The following is a 20,801-nucleotide window of genomic DNA, read 5'->3' as shown; positions in this document are numbered from 1 at the left end:
GGGGAGTACACCCCACGCGTATCGCCACCTCTGGCGTGGCTTCCTCAGGGGAGACCGAGGTGAATCCTAATCACAAGTGCCGTCCTTTTTATATGCCACAAGATTGTAAATAAAATACTTACATATGGTAGACTAGTACAACGTGCACGGAGCTGGCGTCCGGAAGTTACAAAGGCGCAGGCGCTGAGATGAAAAACGAAACCGAAACTTAGGAATTAGGAAACGGCGCAGGCGCAGTTTGTATGAGTGTCAAACAAATAAAACTGTGCATGTGTAGAAAGGTAAGATTGTAGCTGATTCAATAACCAAGAGAAAGGGATAAATGCGCAGGCGCCAAGGATGAATCAAGACCAAGACCTAAGAGTCAAATACGGCACAGTCGCATTAATGAATGAAAAACACACAAGTGTGACCGCACATACAGAGTTGCCAAGCGCCCTCTAATAACATCCAATGACATATGGCAATAGTAAAGCATCAAAGCATGGTTCTGAAACTATGAAAATCACATCCTAACAAATAACGCGGTACTGATGTAGAAATATAGCACACACGCTCCCTGCAATAAAAGATGATGACAATAACGGGGAGTTAAATCATGCGTATGCGCCATAGAAGCGAATCCAATGCTGGTGGACGACGCCATATGGAGAAAGGAAGCAGAGGAACACATATATACAAAAATGAAAAAAAAATTAATGAAAATAGTACCCACGCTTAGTGAAAACACACGCATTTCTTATAAATAGATTGATATTGCTTATAAAGTACTTTTATTATTATAGTATATGTTTATAAATACGTAACGCTTTCGAGACAGATGTAGCTTGAAACATAACGCCTCATAGCCAATTGCAAAAACAAAATGCATACACAAATATAATGAAAATAATAAAAAATGCAACAAAAAAAATGCAATAAAAAACAATTAAAGCCCTGTGTCATGGTAGAAGGCTATTTATCATACAGATGATAAAAAATAAGTGGACGTTAAAAGAATAAGGCACCCAAAAAGGGGGCCCTATACACATCCACTGACAATGAAAATATTCATCAAATGACAACAAATGATGTGGGAGCAATTTTAATCCAATGTATTACCACAAGGCCAGAAAGACCCCCACATGGTCATTGGTTGCAAGGCGAATATTACAAAGACAAAGTAAAAGAAGTTGACATGGCTTTATACTGCCCAAAATGATATTATATCTTGTCCTTATTCTCGCTTATCCCTTTTGCTTGAATTATCACATTGTTAACATTTTTCTTTTTCCTTCTTCTTCTTGTTCCTACTGTCTTTCTTTCTTTTCCCTTCATTACTTGATGACAAATGCCCCACCCTAATGAGTATACATCTCTGGGTAGAGAGAATGGAATAGACTGGCCTTAAGCCACAAAAGATTGGACCTGACTGGAAATGCCAACCATCCACACCATGTGATAAACCCATAGAGCCAACACTGTCAATGCAATGAAATAGATCCATGAGTGCAACACTGGGCCAGATGCTCCCATACCGAGACAGGAGGTCCTGAAATAAGTCCGCCACCATGGACCCCTCAAGGGCTGAAGTCAGGTGAGAGGCTTGACAATGAATAGAATTGCCTGGTGGGGCAAAAAAAGGGTGAGACACATAGAAGCAATCCATTCAAAAAATTAATGATAGTGTTAAGTCAAAAAAGCCCAGCATGTAAAGGTGAAGATAGAATAAACACTATGTGGCCAAAGATGGCGTAGAAAATGTATTTCTTATAGAAACCAGCAAACAGCAATTCTTCGTTGAGGCCTTCTGGTGCCGAACTATGTAAATCGAAAATCCATCTTGACTCCTTTCTGAGAAGAGCATCAGTACAACGACCACCCCTTATGGAAGACTCCACCTTATCAATGACCATGATGCGAGTTTTCCCCGGAGAACCATTATGGCAAAGTAAATAATGGTTGGCCAGTGAAGTGATGGGTTTGCCCAAACTATGGTCCCTGCGTGCACACATAATATTTGAAAAATTATGTTGTATACGTCAGCGGAGCTCTTGGCCTGTTTGGCCAACTTAGATTTTTGGGCAACTGCAAACCATGATGTAAATAACATTACGTGTATGACAATTGGAAGGGGGGCCGGTCGCTGATCGCTGTCACACACAGCGATCTCGCTGGTGAGATCGCTGTTGTGTCACAAAAGTTGTGACTCAGCAGCGATCTCGCTAGCGAGATCTCTATGTGTGATGGGGCCTTAACTGCTGGTGATAGCAGATCACAGGGCAGCCACTCACAAAATGGCACTGCCCTGTGATGCTACTCTTCATTCTGCCCCAGGGATACTAGAACACCCAAAAGGGGAGGGAAATGGTGATGTCAGCAGTTACTGCCCCAATTTTCCAGCTAACAGTAAAGCTGGTAAGTCTTACTATAGCTGCTTGAGGTCTAAAACAAAAAATTCTCCCCCTAGTGGGAGTGAATGTGCTCAGATATGGTGTTGTCTGAGCAAGCTCAGGGGCTGTCTGAGTGTCTTTGGCTCACTTGAATAATATGCTAAAGTCCTCGCGCCTGCATGTCTTGCAGCTTTTAGACAGCTGCAACACATGCTGAGATTGCCTAACAAACAGGTAGTCTCTGCATGTGTGGCAATTGTCTAACAGCCACTGTTAGGCGTTGGATTTCTAGCTCTGCACAGCAGGATTCCAGAACCGTACATTCAGTGGTCTCCCATTCCGCTCTGACCGCTCAGGGCCCTGCTCAGCAATCACGGCGAGCCAGGTGTGCTGCTCAGACTTGTTCTGTGATCCTGGATGTTGCTGCCACCTCTGGTGCAGCAATGGTAGCGCAACCTGCTCAGCAGGGAACCGCTCCAGAGGCCGTGCTACTGGGCATGCCCGCAACTTGACCTCTAACTGGAGAGCAGAGGTCACGTGCTCAGGTCCTGCATCGGATCGGATTGGTTCCTTCCAGGGTACTGGAAGGTCTCAGAAGCGCATGGCTATAAAAAGCCTGCATGGCTGCTCGGCCATGCGCTAGTGTAGCATATTATGCTGTGTGTGTATGGTGATGGATGCATGGACTGGTGACTTATTAAGAAACCCCTTCCCTCTGATAATATGAATGGTGACAGAGTGTTGGTTAGTCAGCGTCAGATTGTGGCAAGCTACACGCCACTGTGCCTCCTGCACTGCACGCTAGCATCCGACGGTGTCCGGCCTTCCAGCGCCGTCATGCAGCGGCTATAGTTACTGCCGCGCTGCGGCAGCAGCGTCCATTGGCGGTTGCGGCTGCAATGCCACTCGCTGGTCATCCTGTGAGGCTAACAGGGCCAGCGTCCTTACATTCTTTATTGTAAGGTGACTCTGTGTCTTAACAGAGCCGCTCTTAGCATTTTTCTGACGTTAACCCGAGCGCAGTACTTTACCTTTTGGTGCATCTGCCATTCTCCAGCAGCGGTCTTACCATCTACCGCACGGTGGACCCCGGGCGGCGAATGCACCTCCTATTAATTATATCTGGTGCGTTCCGCCGACCCTAACAGCCACTAGACATGCAGGCGCTGGGACTCGAACATATTATTTGAGCATGCTGAAGACACTCAGATAGCACCCGAGTATGCCTGGATAACGCGTTATCCAAGTACGTTTGCTCATCTCTAGTGCCCACCACTCTCTTATCGATATTCATACTTTGATGACTTCATTGACCCTCTATCTTTTTAAATATTAGTAGACTTATTATTATAGTTATAATTTTTTTCTCTAGAATGTGTTATGTATTATGTGTCTGTAATAATTACGTTGTTTATTACCCATTCTTCATTTGATAATAACCTTTGAAATGCAAATGAAGGTGCGTCACATGATTGATCATTATTAGATAAAAGGGCAGTTCATGGGGTAAAGTGAAAATTGGCTCTTATTGAGAAGCATTACCCATTATAAAGCTTATTTAATTAATTCAAAGTAAAGTATCTATTAAGATGTCTGTTAGAGGATTGATTTGAAATCTGTATTAAGATAATAGCTCCAGAACAGCATATTCCATTTTTAATTGCTGTCATGCTACTGTAATCTTATATTGTATTGATATCTTTCTGTAGTTTCAGTAGAGAGTAGCTTTACATCTGTGTATGTATAAGGATTAATTAATAACTGCATAATTTACATTAGCTCATATTCCAGAACTCACAAGTGCTTGTCTCTTGCTTTTTATTTCTCGTCATTTAGTTTTATGCATTGCCACGAAAGAGGACCAAAGAGTTTATCATTTTTTACTCCATTCAATCTCCAATATACTCTGTATAAACCAGCCAAATTCATAAATCAAAAATTTTGTGAATAAAGACTTAAAAGAGATTTTTTTTTGCCTTTCTATGTGATAACCCAGGTTTAACTAGTTCAATAGTTGATGCTGAAAACATAAGAGGAGGTATAAATACAGCAAGTTTCTCCGTATTTGCGTAATGTAGCGCGGGGCGATAGCCGTGTACAAGGTACTCATAATTCATGCCCTGGCATGCTACATGAAAATGGGGGTCCTGCCTGGGTGTGTGGGGACCTTAGCTATGGTGGAGCTACGCCCTTGTAGAAAACATGGTTCCATTGGGTTTGGTTGTCCAGGACAAACTGTTCCATAGTTCAGTGACGGTGACCACCACTCCAAAATAAACGGGCTTTTACTAAAGAATAACTTAGGGTAAATAATATAAAGCAGATAGCAGGTGTACAGCTTCATGCGTGCTTCTCTTGTAACATAGAACATCTTCATACATTCTCTTTTCTTCCTAGCTTTGCTCTGTTCTGCTTCAGTTAGTTCCTCTGCCTTCACCACAGCCCAGCACGTAGTACGTGAGCTTCCCTAGTCCCCAATAACAACACTACAGTCCAGTAAGCATGAGTCCTTTACTTCCACCAGCAGTTCCACTTCTTTCTCCTCCTTTGGGAGTTTCTAATGCTACTATGGCTGCTACTAAGCTTCTTTCTATGTTGTGAAACTACTGCACGGGGCACTCTCTTCATCTCACTTTCCTTTCTCTGCTCTGTTCAGTTACCTTTCGACTTAGATCTCTGTACCATGCCGCTAGGCTTTCTGTCTCAGGTGCCGACATTTCTTCCCTTTCTCTCTCTGTTCTGATTTTACAAATCACTTCTTCTCTAACACTTTCTTCATTCTGTTCTGGCTCGTCCTCCTCTCACCACAGGGACACCCACTACATCCGGTTCTGCCAACTAATCAGACCTGAGGTGTCCTTTTGCTTGCAGGCTGTACCTATCTAACATCATGGCAGGAAACTCCCTGCTCTCCCTTCTTTTAGCCCCTCCCACTCTGGGCTAGTCCTGACAATTAATTCCATCTCTTCCTGCGAACTACCTGTGGTTGGGCAGAATATAACTTCATAACAAACAATATAAATGACTAGACATACTACACATCATAATGCACTACAGCAATACACATGTCTTCAAGGGGGAACGTGGGTGAGACCTTCCCTTCCTTACACTTTTATATCTTCAGCAGTCCCATAGCCAATGAATGAATTAGGGTGAACCTTTGTTCAATTTATACAGGGGTCTCCATAACTCTTTATTATGAATATTGGTGGAGAGACTTCCAGTAATCAACAATTAACCACATATCGTCCTGAAATCTGCTCTGTATAAATCCACCTTTCTGGCAACGCAACATAGTAGAGAAGTAGATTAGTTGCATAGTAGAGATGCAATTGTTTTTTTCACTTGAAAACACGTTGAAACACACTGTGGAAATAAAAACTGTTCAACTCATCTTGGTCCTAAAGATTTTTTATTACAACAGCACAGCCTGATATCGTGTTATTGTTCAAATTGGTCTATTATCCTGGAAGAGATCATCAACCTGCCAAGAGGCAGCAGCAGCTGATATGTTCAGGCGCTCATAGGAGTTGTGCCTGCACCCAACCTGCTCAGATGAGCACCTTCTTTTTACTTTTCATTGCTGCTAAAAGGGTATCACCATGAATTTGAAAAGATCCTCCCATTTCTAGCTAGTGCCTCAATACCACAGATTCCGTGAGTCAAAAATGTTTTAAATGTTTAAAGGATTTGATTTTAAATATGGATAGCTTTTGGTCGTGATGATAAAATGGAGAAAAAGTCATCAATTTTATTTTTTAAAGTTGCAGTTTTAATTCTAAACAGCACCACTTTTGTCTATGTGGTTGTGTCTGGTATTGCAGATAAGCCCCATTCAAAGTGATTTGGATTGAGCAGTAACTGTCACTAAAGCTGGAAAAAATAAAATAATAATACTTGCCAACCTGTTTCAGATCATCACTTGAAACATGATGGACATGTTGTGATATTTGGAGCAAGCTCCACTTGTTAAGACCTGTTGTCCTTAGTATCAGTCTAATCTATGTTCTAGACCTTTTGCATCACATATTTAGGCTACTACTATCGAGACAGAGAGACTAAGCTATTCAAGTAGTTTTAAATGTCACATTTTATTCCTAACATTAAAAATACAACTTGACTGCCAACCAACTACAAATTAGTCTGTGGTCCCTAAGAATTTAAGAGAGTACAAAATAAACTTCTTACTTCAGGTGACATCAATCTGACCTGGCAGGAGCCAGAGTATCAAACATTCTGGAAAAATTGTACATGTTTGGAGAAGCAGATATAATTACTAACTCATTTTCTGAAGTAAGAAATCTACTCGCATACAACATTACCTTTTTCTGTAGGAGATTTAGTGTTTATGCTCTGGCGGTCTTTCCAGTTATGTTTTCAAGCGGTTGGCATATGACTGCTTCAGCCAATTGGTAGTCAGAATAGTCACATGCCATATTACTGGCATCATGACACTATAATGTATTGAGCAGTGATTCCAGGTCTGCAGCCAACTTGCTAAAAGTCTATGCAATAATGGGAGCCTAGCTTAATTTAGAGATAAGGCACTATTGGTGATAGTGACTCTGAATGTAGAAGGTAAGAGTCGGAAAATACAAGGAAAGAAGGACTAAAATGAACATAGGATTTTTATTTTTTGAGAAGCTTGATTATAGAGCCCCAAGAATATTTGTTATGTCCCTGAAAGTAATAGTATTATATATTTGTAGTATGATTGAAGAATTGCCACTTGCATTAAGTGGAATTGGGAAAGATTTAGAAGGTATAAATGAAGAATTTAAAAGAATTGCATTGGAAACACTTAGTTCCTTTCTTCTTGGTTTCACAGCTTATTCGGCATTTATTCAGGTCCAAGGGTTAAGAATATCTGTTATGTTCAGGATCAGCAAACAAACTCAAGGTCAGGGAGACGTCTAACCCAAGTGACCCTGTCGTTGACAATACTTCTTCCAAGCTCTAAGTATCTAATCACTGTCATATATAATAAGCCAGCTGCCTCTGACACATTGAGTTTCAGCAAGATGGGACTGACAGAACAAAGTAGAGCTAGGGACATCGAGAAGGAATGCAGGGAATATGATGAGTAACAACCTTTTATGTGGAAACTATAAAAAATTACCGTAGACCGCCAGGCCTTTTTGATTTGTTTGAGATTTGTTACCTGCAGACAGAAGGAATAAGCAAAAAAATTCCTATAGGTGACCATGGTCTAGAAAGATGCTCAAAAATGTAGCCATTCTCTGAAAAGAATGTGGATGCAAAATTGCTAAAGTATAGATTGTTCTTCTACTTCATAAGAGTCCAAAAAACTTGGAGGTTTTAGTGATCCATAAAGACAATAACTCCACACTCCTCTACTGAGCAGTGGGGATATCCAGCCAACCATACATGTCTGGTCCTGATGAGGAAAGTAAAGTTAATTCAGTGAGACAGCCTGATCTGATATCTGGGATAGCGTTAAGATAATGTTTATAATAAGTGTCCACCCTAATTTCAGAATTTTTTACTGATTTTTTTTAAATAGTGTTTGCAGATCCATTTTTACTCATAATGACATCCAAATCACTCATACAGATTAGCTTATATAATTCTTCTTTTCTGATGCCATCATTAAAGAGACATTAGACTCAATAATAAAGCAATACACAATCCTATTTATCACATGGTCTAAAATATTGAGATGTCAATACCCTGCACTTGCCAGAAAAGATTGATTAGGATAAAGCCAATCAAAGCATAAACCCACATGGGGCCTAAACATGTCCAATACTTAGCTATTGATCAGCTATTCATCAATATCAGTTTGGTGGGGGTCCATCACCCACCACCCACACTGATCAGATGTTACCAAACCAACTCCAGCCAGGTTCAAAAAGTATATGGAGCCAGAACAGCACATTGTGTAGTGCCGTCCCTAAGTACTGCAGTTGAATTATTTTTTCTCACATAGGAGCTGAGCTGCAGTACTCAGCAGCAGCCACTACACAGCTGCACTTTACCAGCTCCGAACAATGTTTGACATTGATGACCTATTCTAACAATAGTTTGTCAATATCACACTCTGGACAAAACCTTTCATTTGCAATCAAACAAATTCAGGTGCAGATTTTACCATGGATTTACACAAAAATTTGCAGCAAAATCTGCATATTTTATTTAGTCATGATTTTGCTGTAGATTCACTACAGACTAGAAATAAGCATATCTGGCAAGATTCAAATTTACCAGTTTGCATGTTTTTCCTGAGAAATTTGATTTGCAAAGAAGCTCTCCTCTGTGAATTTAATGTCCCTTATTGTGTTCTGGGGTCTTTCCAGAATCCAGAGCATAATAAACGTATGATGTAAAAATAAGACCCTTTTCATGATCAGCTCACTTCTCCAGCCCCACTGTCACCTGTCTGGTCGTCATCGCATCTTCTGATTGCCAACACTTGCGCTGAAATCCATGGACTTCTCACGCTAGGCTGGTACTTCTGGCTCTGATGGTGCCTGGAAAGGTTCTGCACAAGCGTATGCAAGGTCATGGCTAATGCTGCAAAGTAATGCGTGAACTTTTGCGGAGAGCCTTCACAGGCCCTCATCAAAGTCTAAAGTGTTGGCCCAGTGTAAGAAGCATAGGGATTTCAGCGTGAGTCGAGGCAATCTGATGAGGACAAGACTGGTGATGTGGAGGTGTGAGCCTCAGGATTTTTTTTCACTGAATCCGCGCAGAATCAAATTACAAAAAAGCCCCATTTTTTCAAATGCAGATTTTTTTTAAAAGTTAGTAAAATTCTATTCTACTCAAATGCAATGGCTCATCTATACTACATATTTTATCCCATTTACAGAGCAAGGTCAAAGCTCAGCTGTGTTTGGATGCAATGAGCATAGTTCTCATAAATGAGGCCAATATTATTTTTTGCCATATTGTTGAGTAATAGGAGAAGGAAGGAAGGAATCCTTCACAACCATCCAATGCTAAACTCCAGTATATTCACAATCCACTAAAAACAAAGATCTAAGAAAATCGTATAAAACCTGATGCAACACAGGCACCCTTAGTCATAAGACTAAGAGGTGGCACCCTCCACGTGTATCTCCATCCTTGACATTGATTACCTCACAGTGTGGTGAGCTCCATCCATTTTCCATTTTTCCCTTTTCTCTTTACTTTTGTTGTTGAGTAATAGTGCAACTTGTGCGGTATTACTCAACACAGCACATGGATATAGCTCCCCCCCTCTGGTCTATGTAGAAATAGGTTGGATATCTTTATTAAATGAATAGTATATAGGATGGCAGGTCACATTCACCTTTTCCAAAATGGAAAGTTTATGAATGCTAGTAAATCAGGTGTGATACTAATAAAAAAAGGGAGGTAGGAGGAACAATATGTGACAGCTTTAATAATCAACATACCCAGTAGACTAAAGTTGGCCAAAGTCACTGATTTTGGCGTTATTGGCTGACAGTGTAATGTGTATGGGGCTTCCTAAGGCCATGTGCACTCAATTAGTATTTGGTGAGTTTTTACCTCCGTATTTATAAGCCGAAACCAGGAGTGGATGAAAGTTGCAGAAGTGGTGCATCACAGGAAAAGTATAATAGAAACACTATTATACTTTTCTTCTGAGTGTTCCACTCCTGATTTTGGCTTACAAATACTGAGGTAAAAACTCACCAAAGACTCAATGTGTGACCATGGCCTAACTCTCCGTCTACAGATATTGGGGGAGAAAAAGATGCACGAGTCTTTTAGCGAAACACATGATCTCACTGACAATCCCAATATTCCCATGTATGCTGGATTTAGGAAAAACAGATGTTTCCTAAAATGTATCTTATGTTTATTGGGACCTTTAATTTATGCTACTGATGTTATTGGATTGTGAATTGAAATTTTTATTTTTCCTTATGTATATGTAGGCTTTTTTTTTATTGGTCCAGTTTTCAATACCTTAGAGACATAATGAAAAAAAAAAAGCTGATGTTGCAATTTGTACTCGGGTCTTGTTGTCATAGAGGGACCTGGGCTCAAATTTTGCATTCGGGCCCAGAGGCTTCAAATTACGTCTCTGGTTTACCTTATAGTTCTTGAACAGGTCAGTTAGTGTATTAGTAAAATGGCCACACTGCTTATGAGACTGTATGCCTCAGCTAAAAAATGTAACCACTTCGGGAACCAGAAGTGAGGTGAATAGCATTTTGTCTACAATTCAGCCTATGTTGGCCTACAATTAACAGGCAGAAATAAGTGCAGTAAGAGATTACATCTTACAGAGGCGATTACTTTGAAATATATTGATGTACTTTATAGACCACAGATTACCAAAATGATTACATTTCAAAGAATCCAACAGTTGTGACAAAATCCAAACAAACCAGAAAGAGCACAACAGAAAGCCCAGTACACTAGAGTATGTTAATATTTAGGACCCAAGTCAGCAAGTAAATAGGTCCTTATAGTTAGGATAGTATCTTTATAAGCAACTCGGCTCATAAATCGCAGCAAGCAACCAGGCTACTGATGGAGGGAACGGCCACTCTACAATTTATGAGGACCCTTGATAAATGGGGGACTCTGGTCCAGATTTTGCCCTGGCACCTAGTGATTATTGAACTAGATAATGAAAAATCAGTTTTCTGGTTTAGTCAAACGCATTTTCCAAATAGCATAAATTGTGAGCATACATAGAAGTAGTAGAGTTAAAGAGTATCTGGATTTTATTTTTTTTCAGAAATTAATAGAATATGTGAAAATAAGAAACTTTGTAATATATCTAATTAAGAAAATATTTTTTCTGTCTCTTCTAGAATTGATCATTACTTCTCAATATTCTCATTTCATTGGTAAAATCTGTCTTTAGTGAATTCAGCTTTTCCCATTAATGAGATGGCAGGTGACAGTTAGTACTGATAGAAGTTCCATGGAGAACTGTAACTGTAATTTCAGGACAACTTGCAGCAGAATGTCTCTTCCTCAATAGAATTTTAAAAGCACCAAGAGTCATCTCCTATCTTAGTAATGGGAAAATCTATCTTCATTGAAAACAGATTTTGCAGATATTACCCATGAATTAAAAGTTAAATGTCAATTCAAGAAGAGAACTAAGCAGATTTTTCTGATAAGATATTTTACAAAGTTGCTTATTTTCAATGAAATAAAAATTAAAATGATGACAACTATTTATATTATACCTCATTGAAAGCATATGAGGGACACCCTGCTTTATTTCCAGCAAAGGACGATCTATCTCCACTTCATTATGCTGTACTATAACCAAGTCTGGTAAATAAGACATTTTGAGATTGAGTTTAATTTAGCAGAAATCCAATGCTAATATACCATGGCGTACCCTTTTAATGTGCATATGTGCTTCCACTTCAAAAGAAACTAACATAAAATATCTCTGAGAAGCAATTCTGTCCATTATTTACATGTCAGAGACAGACATCTATTGTAGGCAGTAGAGAGCCATTAAGCTTATGGCTCCAGCTCATTGCAATACCATGTCCCCTTTGGGTATTTGATTTTCTTTTCAAGGCATTCATTAACTACTAATTATAGGAAACCTACCACTAAATATTTTTCAATGGAATTAAACAGAATTTATAACTCTATACCTCATCTTCAAGACCTACAATAGAAAGGCTTAGGGGCTGGTATTAGTTCTAGTTGAAGGACTTAAAGAATACTTTTCATACCTCATGCTTGGACCCGATCAAATTTAAAGCTTATACTCCTCTCCCATGCTGGAGCCGTTCCTGTGTTGTCAGCGCTAGCTCTCACCAGGGCTCCTGCACTGTTGTTGTGATACGTGACCCCTGCATCCAATCAGCATCGGCGTCACTGTCCCCACCTCCTATTTTATTGAACATGAAGATGAAGTCAGGGATCAATTGCAGCCTCTCTTCCTCTTCATGTTTGATTTGCCCGAAGGCGGCAACAGTGAAGCCGATGCAGATTGGGCGCTAAGATCACATGTTACAACCACCACATGAGAGCCCCGGAACTGTGAGTACTGACACCGCTGGAACGACGCCAGCATGAGAGGTGAGTAAAAGCATTTTTATTTTATGGGGGCTAAACATTTAGATCAAGAAGGGTTTGTGTCTCAGTAGTGGACAACCCTTTTAAGTATGAACTAACTGCTTATAGCAGTAGACTAGATTCAACCTTTCATTTTTTCAATTAATCTTTGGAAAATGAAAGCAACAACCTACGGAATATGCCGAATGCAAAATATGAATCATGGTCGCTACCTAACATGTGCCATTTATAATAATAATATTTTCGCATGAGACTTTAGCTTTTAAGCTCCCATAAGCAATTGAAGCTGAGGGCGACTGCTTTGAACGTGTCCTGGATAACTCCTCCACTTTTCATTTTCACCAGTTTCTAGCAATGTGTTTTCCTAGGAAGAGTTGTTCAAACATAACATGTAACAGAACTTCAAATGGTGGTCCAATTACTTGAACTTCATACCTCTGTATATTTTTACTACATTCTCATTAATAAAATGTGTTATTATATATGCATGAAAGGATGACAAATTGGTCAAGAGGAAATACAGTAAATAAATGATTGCATAGCTATAAAAATTGGAAAAAAAACCTATTAAGTCCAATTGATTTGCTCATCCAGTAGTTATATAGAATGCCCTTCAATACATATCTATCATTCTACACACTTAAGGCCTGAGTAATCAAGACCGGCATTGTTCACACCCGTCTTGATGAAAGGGCATGCTGAAGTCCGAAGCTCCTGAGTCATGAAAAGATATGCTTCTTCATGAATCGAGAGTGCCTGGAGAGTGGTGTATAGTACACCTCTGTGTGAGCCTCGCCACAAAACTTACTCCAGCCCCTGCGGGGCATGGAACGGATGGAGCGCCATTTGACTTTTTCAATGCAGAATTGGCTGAAAGTGAGTTTTGATGCCATGCTGTGTTTGGAGAGCCCCTGATGTGCCTAAACAGTGGAAACCCCCAACAAGTGACCCCATTTTGGAAACTAGACCCCTTAATGAACTTATCTAGATGTGTAGTGAGCACTTTGAACCTCCAAGTGCTTCACAGAAGTTTATAATGTTGAGCTGTGAAAATAAAAAATCATTTTTTTTCCACAAAAATGACATTTTTGCCCCCAAATTTTTATTTTTTGCAAGGGTAACAGGAGAAATTAGACCTCCAAAGTTGTTGTGCAATTTGTACTGAGTATGCACATACCCCATATGTGGGGGTAAACTACTGTTTGGGAGCACGGCAGAGCTCCGAAGGGAAGGAGCACTGCTTGACTTTTTCAATGCAGAATTGTCTGGAATTGAGATTGGACGCCATGTCGTGTTTGGAGAGCCCCTGATGTGCCTAAACAGTGAAAACCACTCACACATGACACCATTTTGGAAACTAGACCCCTTAAGGAAGTTATCTAGATGTGTGTTGAGCACTTTGAACCCTTAAGTGCTTCACAGAAGTTTTTAAACTCAGAGCCGTGAAAATAAAAATCATTTTTTTCCTCAAAAATGATTTTTTAGCCCGCTATCTTTTATTTTCTCAAGAGTAACAGGAGAAATTGGACAACAAAAGTTGTTGTGCAATTTGTCCTGAGTATGCCGATACCCCATATGACATATAACAGGGGAACCACTGTTTGGGTGCATGGGAAAGCTCGGAAGGGAATGAGTGCCATTTTGGAATGCAGACTTTAATGAAATGTTCTGCAGTCATGTTGCATTTGCAGAGCCCCTGATGTGCCTAAACAGTAGAAACCCCCCACAAGTCAACCCATTTTAGAAACTAGACCCCTCAAGGAGCTTATCTAGATGTATGGTGAGCACCTTTAACCCCCAAGTGCTTCACAGAAGTTTGTAACGCAGAGCTGTGAAAATAAAAAATCTTTTTTTCCACAAAAGTGATTTTTTAGTCCCCAATTATTTTCTCAAGGGTAACAGGAGAAGTTAGACCCCAAAGTTGTTGTGCAATTTGTCCTGAGTACGCTGATTCCCTATTTGTAGGGGTAAACCACTGTTTGGGCACACGTTTGGGCTTGGAAGGGATGGAGCACCATTTGACTTTTTGAATGCAAAATTGTCTGGAATCAGTGGTGGGGCCATGTTGCGTTTGGAGACCCCTTGATGTGCCTAAATAGTGGAAACCCCTCAATTCTAGCTCCAACCCTAACCCCAACACACCTCTAACCATAGTCCCAATCCTAACCCTAATCCCAACCCTAACCCTAATCCTAACCCTAATTCCAACCCTAACCCTAATTCTAAACCTAACCCTAATTCTAACCATAACCCTAATTCCAACCCTAACCCTTATTCTAACCCTAACCCTAACTCTAATCCTAATGGAAAAATGAAAATAAATATATTTTCTTTATTTCATTATATTTCCCTAACTAAGGGGGTGATAAAGGGGGGACATTTACTATTTTTTTCATTTTGATCACTGTGATAGGGTTTATCACAGTGATCAAAATATACATTGAATGAATGAATGGAATCTGCCAGTAGGAAGACTTGGCGGGCACACTGCGCATGCGCCCGTCATTTTCTTCCCAGACAAAGATGGTGGCGCCCACCGGAGGATGCGATCACATCAGAGGAGAGAGAAATTAAATGCAAAATTGCATCTTTTTTTTGCTTTCACCGTTATACGGTTAATAACGGCGATCGCAAAAGTGGGGTAAGTAAAAACCGACTTGAATCATGTTCCCGGAGAAAATCCGACTCTGAGGGGTGCTATACACTTTTTCCACAGCGCCGTGAATTCATGGCGCTGTGGTTTAAGTAATTTTAACTACCGCCGTTAAAAGGCGTATCGGCGGTCATTAAGGGGTTAATATTGGGCATAAGGAATAAATATGTTTAAGTTTTTGCCATTTTCTCAATGAAATACTTTTTTCTGGCTTTCCTGTCCATTATAACAGGTAGAGTCTGGACTCTGCTGTATATCACAAATTTCATGATGTTTTATACATATAGGCTCCATATAGCATGAGCTATACATGTAATGAGCTACTTTATGCTTTATTACAACAGGAAGCAGGTGTAATATCAGACCCTGAAACCCAGTAGGAATAGGAATTAATATAATGGGAACAGAATTACAGAGTTCCTATAACAATAATCCCTGGTGCCCACATTATGTGATTAATTACTCAAAACTCTGCTGATATTTCCAACTCATAAAGTTCCTAACTACATAATTATGATCATGAGTTTCTGGGAAAACTCAGGGGATGGTGATCATGACAGCTTATCACATGCTAGAGTGACTGTCCTTAAGATGCATCAATCTTCTACTGCCACTGGGGGTAGCCATTTTGTTGGCAGGGTCAATACTTATGAAGTTGCTCATATGAGTAGTCAAATCAGTAAGGAATTAGCCTATGTATGTTTGGAGGACTTCAACATAGAGCCTTGATCAGGTGTCTGATTTTAACCATTAGGTATTATTACATTAATGGGATTTAATTAGTGCTTTGAGTTTGGCAACATCCTGTTCAGTAACTCATAAGTCTTCCCCTTAATTGTGTCCAAGGAATACAAGTATACCTTCTGCACCAAACCATAGAAAATAGTGACCAAATGACACCGACAGCCAGTTGTATCTTGAGCATTCAGGTGCAAGTTTTGGGATTAACACTAGAAGTCCCAGAAATTTCGAGCTCCCCCCTGAAGTCCCGAAAGAGGGTCAAATGACCCTTAGTCTGAACTGACGACTCTGATGGCTCCAATTAGCATCCTTTCATTTGTAAATGTGGCCATTGTCTGAGGAATCTGCAGGGGGGAGTAGAGCTGAATTCATCCTCAGAACACTGTGTGAAACACAGGTCAAGAGACTTTGCATTTTGAGGGAACTGACAATTTGTATAAACCACACATTTTGTTTTGAAGCACACATGAAGTGTTTTGGGAGAGATGTGACTTTTTTCTGCTGATCCGTGATGTTGTGCTGCATTATCCAGGTCATTTTGCCAAATGTACATATAGTTTTCAAAACATACAATCTGTTTCAATTTTTCAAGTTTTTCTAAAAGAATTTAGTTGTTTTTCTTTTAAAAAAGATGTCAAAGAAGTGGGTTAAAAATGACAGACAAAAACAAAACAAATTAATTGTGTTATCCCACCTCAACAAAGGTCTTGTAAAAGAGAAAAAGAATGTAAGCTGCTCCTGAGTGTGTCTGCCCACCCCCAGCTGCATTGTTGTGTGGGGAATATGCATAAGGTTGCGAACACCTTAGCAAATTTGCATGCAGCCTTTTGTGCTGTGGGGGATAAATAGGTGACTGCTTCACCTATTTTGTTCACAAGAAACAAAATGCAGAGAAGGCTCACCACTCAACCACTCACAAATACACGTGTGGCAAATGTACCAGGGACATACCCAGGCAGTGCCAGGTATGTTCCGACAGTGCAGACAGACTGCTCGGTGAGTGCTGAAATGCTAGTCACACAAGAAGGACATGCCACTCACTCACACACATGCAGCCCCCACTGCAGCCTATTGTAAATATGTGTGGAATTGTTTTATTCCTTGTATTTTTTTTATTATTTTTATATAAAAAATAAAAAGCATGGAGACAAATAACAGTTGTTCTTTTATATATTTTTCACACTGACATTTCAGTCATTTTGACTTAGACACAAATGATTCTGGTCATTACTCACAGCTGTACCTTGCTCTAAAATTTCTAATTGTCTATTTAAAATATATAAAAAATGATTCATTGTTTCAGTGCTTTTTTGCTCAAATCAAACTAAACTAAATACAATATGTATAGTCTTTATATTATCAAATACAATAAACTGAATCGCACTAACTAGAAACTAAAAGGCTAAACTCAATGGAAAACAACCTCCTGTGGTGTGACAGTAGTGGCCTTAATTACAGAACAAAAGATGGTGATTATAGGATGTTAGATAAAATCCTTCAGGTCATTCGACCTGTCTCTGGGTTACAAAGGTAGAAATGTTAAATGACCCCTGGGACTTCTAGGGTTAAGGTGTATGCTTCAGATGTTCAGGTCATAATGGCTAGTGATGCCACCCTTAATAGTGACAACTGAAGCACCCATGTGCTAATGTACAAGACATTTACCCCTAAACCTGGTTTATTATTCAATTTTAGGCCACGCTCACACTTTCAGTATTTTATATCAGTATTTGTAAGCCAAAACCAGGAGTGGAACAATCAGAAGAAAGTATAATAGAAACACGTCACCACTTCTGTATTTATCACCCACTCCTGTTTTGGCTTACAGATACTGAGGTAAAATACTGACCAAATACTGAACGTGTGCACATGGCCTAATAGAAACACGTCACCACTTCTGTATTTATCACCCACTCCTGGTTTTGGCTTACAGATACTGAGGTAAAATACTGACCAAATACTGAACGTGTAGATGTGGTCGAATAGAAACACGTCACCACTTCTGAATTTATCACCCACTCCTGGTTTTGCCTTACCGATACTGAGGTAAAATACTGACCAATTACTGAATGTGTGCACATGGCCTAATAGATACACGTCACCACTTCTGTATTTATCACCCACTCCTGGTTTTGGCTTACAGCTACTGAGGTAAAATACTGACCAAATACTGAACGTGTGGATGTGGTCGAATAGAAACACGTCACCACTTCTGTATTTATCACCCACTCCTGGTTTTAGCTTACAGATACTGAGGTAAAATACTGACCAAATACTGAACGTATGCAGCGGTGGATACTGCGTTTTCCTGATACACCACGCCGCCACCCACCAACGCTTCAGCATACAGCGTGGTGTGGGTTCTCTAGTGTATTGAAACCTACAGTTGATTCCTAATCTGGCTTTAAACCCTTCATATAGGATTCTTTTCGGTATCTCACAGATTACTCCAGTCATAAAATCCTTATCGTCACAATTTTCTTCTCTTTCAAGATGAATGAGAATCATTCTCAACACGGAATAGATCATCCACACCACTAATATAGTGGTACCTTACTATTGAATACATTACAGACTCTTTCAAGAGAGCAGTCTGGCTTACTGATGAAGGCTTATATGTGAAAGCCGAAACGTCTAATTATTGAGACTGCAATAAAAATCTTCACTTTGCAACAAGTTGAGTGCCAAAAATTTATTACATTAACATGGCCTAATAGAAACACGTCACCACTTCTGGATTTATCACCCACTCCTGGTTCTGGCTTACAGATACTGAGGTAAAATACTGACCAAATACTGAATGTGTGCACATGGCCGAATAGAAACACGTCACCACTTCTGAATTTATCACCCACTCCTGGTTTTGCCTTACCGATACTGAGGTAAAATACTGACCAAATACTGAATGTGTGCACATGGCCTAATAGATACACGTCACCACTTCTGTATTTATCACCCACTCCTGGTTTTGGCTTACAGCTACTGAGGTAAAAAAAACTCACCAAATACTGAAAGTGTGGATGTGGTCGAATAGAAACACGTCACCACTTCTGTATTTATCACCCACTCCTGGTTTTAGCTTACAGATACTGAGGTAAAATACTGACCAAATACTGAACGTGTGCACATGGCCTAATAGAAACACGTCACCACTTCTGTATTTATCACCCACTCCTGGTTTTAGCTTACAGCTACTGAGGTAAAATACTGACCAAATACTGAATGTGTGCACATGGCCTAATAGAAACACGTCACCACTTCTGTATTTATCACCCACTCCTGGTTTTGCCTTACAGATACTGAGGTAAAAAACTCATCAAATACTGAATGTGTGCACATGGCCTAATAGAAACATATCACCTCTTCTGTATTTATCACCCACTCCTGGTTTTGGCGTACAGCTACAGAGGTAAAATACTGACCAAATACTGAACGTGTGCACGTGGCCTAATAGAAACACGTCACCACTTCTGTATTTATCACCCACTCCTGGTTTTGCCTTACAGATACTGAGGTAAAAAACTCATCAAATACTGAATGTGTGCACATGGCCTAATAGAAACATATCACCTCTTCTGTATTTATCACCCACTCCTGGTTTTGGCGTACAGCTACAGAGGTAAAATACTGACCAAATACTGAACGTGTGCACGTGGCCTAATAGAAACACGTCACCACTTCTGTATTTATCACCCACTCCTGGTTTTGGCTTACAGCTACTGAGGTAAAATACTGACCAAATACTGAACGTGTGGATGTGGTCTAAGTGATATTTCCACATTTCATGGTAGACATATAATTTTCCATGTTTTCATTGTACTGGTTTGAATATTGCCGTAGAAAGTTTAGTTGACTGTAGATGAACGAAATAAGCTTAACATGCACCCTTATGCAACCATAGGAATTACAGGTACACAACGCCAAGGTGAACTTTCCAATGCCTCCTGTTCATTTCTGCCGTTTTTTTCCTTTTCTCCTTTATCACGCCCACGTACTTAATTGGTGCTCAGAGAGAAAAGAGCAACATAAATCCAATTACCTGCTTACTAGGATGGACCTCGCAAGATCTGACAACTAGAGACCCTGATACTGATGCGACATTACGTACCACACTTTACATGCTCGTAGCAATGGTCAAACTGAAATATTTAGATCTCAGCCATCATTTAATTGAAGTACATTGGACATGCATTGCTTTACAACGCTAAGGTGAGAGTGATATTAATGTATAGATGCTTTTATCCTAGTCCCAGCAACGCAGTGCATTGTAGGGATAATTCAATGAGAGGCATTTCTACAGTCTATATATTGACTGAATTAAATACCGGGAGAATTCTCCTTGGTCTTTCCTCTATCCCACTAGGTAATGCTATTAGTTTGGCATATTTCTGGATTAAATCCATCAAAGTGATGTAAACATCTATCCACAAAAAACAGCAACGTCAAAGCTTAAACTGCACCTTAGCAAACAAACAAAATTCACAATAACCTCTAAAATCTCAAATATATGCAAAAATCCATACAAAAGCGCTATCGGTTTAATGTATCATTTATTGCAATTCTCACCAATGGTTTAGCAATACAATTATTATTAACATTCGTTCTATAATTTGTCAGACTTAACCCTTAGCGTTTGGGCAAAGACTCTAAATTGAGTGCTGATCAACGTAATGAAGGCCTGTATATATCACCAGAGGTGTCCATTCAACATTGTCAATGTTCTGGTGATAATACATATAAATTATGTTAAAATCACTTGGCATCACAAAAAAAAAAAAAAAAAAAAAAATCACATTGGTAAGTCACATGTATTCACACAAATACATTCACTTATAATTGTTCAGAAAAAAAATAAAACAATTATAATTCCATTTTTTTTTCAAGCAAGATCAAAAAATGTCAAAGAAAAAAAAAAGAAAAGAAGAGCAAAGCAAAGAAAAGAAAACGAAACGGCAGGAAAGAAAAAAATATCAAACAGAGAAGATTTTAACAGAATTCAT

The 20,801-nt window shown here is 39.6% G+C and overlaps 1 protein-coding gene across 2 annotated transcripts in view; it reads right to left on the bottom strand.

The window, feature by feature from the left end:
* Positions 1 to 20,801, bottom strand: part of RALY (RALY heterogeneous nuclear ribonucleoprotein) — a 506,407-nt gene that overhangs the window by 485,052 nt on the left and 554 nt on the right. The window lies entirely within an intron of this gene.

Source organism: Dendrobates tinctorius, unplaced genomic scaffold (genome assembly GCF_039654945.1).
Source record: "Dendrobates tinctorius isolate UK_male_01 unplaced genomic scaffold, ASM3965494v1 ptg000223l, whole genome shotgun sequence".
Taxonomy (NCBI): Eukaryota; Metazoa; Chordata; class Amphibia; order Anura; family Dendrobatidae; genus Dendrobates; species Dendrobates tinctorius.
Note: the sequence above shows the minus strand (reverse complement) of the source record. Positions and strands in the feature narration are given on the sequence as shown.